Genomic DNA, 4,020 nt, shown 5'->3' with positions numbered 1-4,020 from the left:
CCACATACCATTCTTTTCTTATCCTTAGGTAACTATTATAATCTATCATGAGGATGTAAATTATAGTATGCTAGTGAAGGGCTTTGGCAAATTTAATGGGGGAAACTACTAGGTTATTAATGTCCGGAGGGCTCAGATTATATCTTTGCACATTAAAGGATTAGAAAATTTTTTTTAAAGTAGGCAAATACTTAAGATGCAATCTGTTTTCAAGCACTTTGGAAGAATCATTTTAATGATCAACAATTAATATACTAATTCAGGGGCGCCTGGGTGGCTCAGTCGTTAAGCGTCTGCCTTCGGCTCAGGTCATGATCCCAGGGTTCTGGGATCAAGCCCCACATCGGGCTCTCTGCTCGGCGGGAAGCCTGCTTCTCCCTCTCCCACTCCCCCTGCTTGTGTTCCCTCTCTCGCTATGTCTCTGTCAAATAAATAAATAAAATCTTTAAAAAATATGTATACTAATTCAAATTATTTTTACCTGGTCATTAGCAATTTGGCCAGAACCTTTTGGGGGCAAATAATTAAGTCAACCTGAATAAAATAACCAAACTGCATCTCTTTTAAAATATTCCATTACTGGGGTACCTGGGTGGCTCAGTCAATAAACGCTGGGTGTGGAGCCTACTTAAAAAAAAAAAAAATTCCATTACTGATATTTTTATCTAACTCAGATTGAACTTTGTCCCAACTGCTCTAGAAGAGTAGACAGATTCTGAAGATGCAGCAAGAACTTTAAATTTGGGGGCGCCTAGGTGGCTCAGTCAGTTAAACCACCCACTCTTGATTTCAGCTCAGGTCATGATCTCAGGGTTGTGAGATGGAGCCCCACAACAGGCCCTATGTTGGGCATGGAGCCTGCTTAAGATTCTCTCTCTTTCCCTCTCCCTCTGCCCCTCCCCCTCTAAAAAAAATAAATACATAAATTTTTTTTTAAAGATTTTATTTATTTATTTGAGAGAGAGAGAGAGAGCACATGAGAAGGGGGAGGGTCAGAGGGAGAGGCAGACTCCCCGCTGAGCAGGGAACCCGATGCAGGACTCAATCCTGGGATTCCAGGATCGTGACCTGAGCCGAAGGCAGTCGCTTAACCAACTGAGCCACCCAGGCGCCCTAAATACATAAATTTTAATCAGTTCATGACTACGACATGAAAAATGTGTGGGATGATGTAATTAGTTGATCTTAAAATGAACTTAAACTGATTTATCTTTGGTTCCCTCTCCACAAAGAGCATTTTATTTTTTAAAAGATATTTATTTATCCATTTGAGAGAGAGGGCAAGTGTGCAAGCTGGGGCAGGGGAGGAGGGGAAGGGAAAGGAAGAGGGAAGGAATCCCAAACAGACTCGGCACTGAGTATGGAGCCTGACGTGGAGCTCAGTCTCACGACCCTGAGAACATGACCTGAGCTGAAACCAAGAGTCAGATGCTCAACCAACTGAGCCACCCAGGTGACCCCATAGAGAACATTTTAAAGAAGAAGAATTGCTAACTGTAAAAACATGAACATAATATATGACTACCATCAAAAGTGTAGAGAAACATTGTAATTAAAAAGTATTTAGTCAAGGGGTGCCTGGCTGCATGGGATTTTGATCTCCGGGTTGTGAGCTCAAATCCCATGTTGGCCGTAGGGCTTACTTAAAAAAAAAGAAGAAAAATGAAAGTATTTATTAAAAAAATATTTAATTGATTATTCTTTAGTTTTTATTTTGCCCACAATTTTTTAAGCACTGTAAATGGAACAAAAACATACGTGGGTTTTAACTTTTGTAAGTCTGATGAAGCCTATAAACACTTGCTTAAAATAATGTTTTTAAATACATAAAATAAAATATATAGGAATACAAAGGAAACCAACTTTATTGAAATGCAGTTATTAAAATGTTAAAATATAGGGGCACCTGGGTGGCTCAGTTGGTTAGGTGTCTGCCTTCAGCTCAGGTTATGATTCCAGCGTCCTAGGATCAAGCACTGAGTCTGGCTCCCTGCTGAGCAGGGAGCCTGCTTCTCCCTCTCCCTCTGCCTGCCACTCCCCTTACTTGTGCTCTCTCTCCCTCTCTCTGTGTCAAATAAATAAACAAAGTCTTAAAAAAAATGTGAAAATATATATCTGTGCCACAGTAATACATATGCTTCTTCATAACAAGAATTAATAACTATCTTAAATTTTAAGTAGTGATGAGTATAAATGATATTTGACAGGTATCTGCAGAAACTATAATGTTATATATAAAAAATATCTGACTTTTCTTTTGGTGATAAAGTTACAAGTATTGCTAATATTATTGTTTTATGGACTATATTCAGAATTGAAGGAAATGATAACTTTTAGTTAGAGGTTAGTGAAAATAAAGATGTAATTTTTTTCCCCACACAAATTCTCTGAATTCTATCCATGGACCCTGGATGCCAGGTGAAGAACCCTTGAACTAAATAAACAGAGTAATGAAATATTTAACAAAGATCTTTATTCTATGTGCAACATAAAGGGAAATTTTTAGCAATAAGTAATTTCAAACCTTCAGAAATAAATAGCTTTTTTAAAAAAAATTAAGTTTAAAGCAAAAAGGAAAAGAATAAACTTATTCTGGAACCTATATATAGGGATGATTTGAAGAAAATAAAAAGGATACTAGCTAGAAAGTACTACAGTAAGTACATATGTGAGGTGATATAAAACCTTGGACAACTTTAGCAGCTGTGAAAAAAGAAAAAAACAAACAAACAAGGAGCAAATTTGGAAGTCATTATAGAGTAAAAGTTGACAAATCTTTTAACTGGACAATAAAGGTAAAGAAACAAGGATTTAAACATTGCAGAACTAGGAGTCCACTGGACAATGCCACTATGAACATATAAGAAAAATATGAAGACAGAGATGTATTTCCTCAAATAAAATTATTCTTTTCTTATTGTTCTAGATGAGAATCTTTATTTTTTTTAATTTTATTTATTTATTTGACAGAGAGAGACACAGCAAGTGAGGGAACACAAGCAGGGGGAGTGGGAGAGGGAGAAGCAGGCTTCCCGCTAAGCAGGGAGCCCGATGGGGGGCTTGATCCCAGGACCCTGGGATCATGACCTGAGCTGAAGGCAAATGCTTAACGACTGAGCCACCCAGGCGTCCCTCTAAATGAGAATCTTGATGAGGCTTCAAATATTCACACTCTAAGTTACCAGAGAGACTATATAAATCAGAACAGGTCCATCTTCTTAAAAATGAAAGCAATCCTTAGAGGACATAACTACTCTAGGGCGCCTGGATGGCACAGTTGGTTAGGTGTCCAACTCTTGGTTTTGGCTCAGGTCGTGATCTCTAGGTTGCTATCTCAGGGTCATGAGATTACCCGCCTGAGGCATTCAGCAGAGTCTGCTTAAGAGTCTCTCCTTCTGTTCCTCCTCCGCCCCCACACTCTTTCTCTCAAATAAATAAATAAATAAATCTTTAAGAAAAAAAAGAAACATAACGACTCAAGATGAATCAATGTATCTTTGCTGATGCCTGCCCCCCTCCCCAACCTTCAATTTGTTCTCCACCCAACAGCCGAAGCAATCATTTACAAATATAAATTTCATAATATCTTTCCCAACTGTAAGCATTCAGTAGCTCCCATGACACTTGAAATAAAACACAAATTCCTTAACATTGACTATTAAATTCCGCATATCCTGGCTTTCCTATCTCATCTGGAGTCAGTTTTCCTCATTTGCTATGTGCTAATCCATACTGGCCTTCCTTCAGTTTTTGAAGCACTTCTTATGTTAGGACCTTTGCAAGTGTTGTTCTCTCTACCCAGGATACTTTCCCGCCACACTCTTCCAATAACTTTTACTCAGCCTTGTGGTTGTAACTCAAATGTCATTTCCTTAGAGAGGCCTTCCATGACCCACCTTCTCCTGTAAATTGTTTCTTTTCCTTTGACTCTCATTGAATCCAATGCTTTTCTTTCAAACCTTGTATCAAATTATAATTATATATGTATTTATATACTTATTTGTATAACATCTCTCTCCT

At 38.1% G+C, this 4,020-nt stretch overlaps 1 protein-coding gene across 2 annotated transcripts in view; it reads left to right on the top strand.

The window, feature by feature from the left end:
* The window catches only part of HORMAD1 (HORMA domain containing 1), a 40,512-nt gene that overhangs the window by 12,198 nt on the left and 24,294 nt on the right, over positions 1-4,020 (top strand). The gene's annotated exons all lie outside the window — the stretch shown is intronic.

This window comes from Mirounga angustirostris, unplaced genomic scaffold (assembly GCF_029215605.1).
Source record: "Mirounga angustirostris isolate CCGP_5_RB_7025 unplaced genomic scaffold, mMirAng1.0.hap1 SCAF_4, whole genome shotgun sequence".
In the NCBI taxonomy this organism is placed as follows: domain Eukaryota; kingdom Metazoa; phylum Chordata; class Mammalia; order Carnivora; family Phocidae; genus Mirounga; species Mirounga angustirostris.
This window is presented reverse-complemented; position numbering and strand designations above follow the sequence as displayed.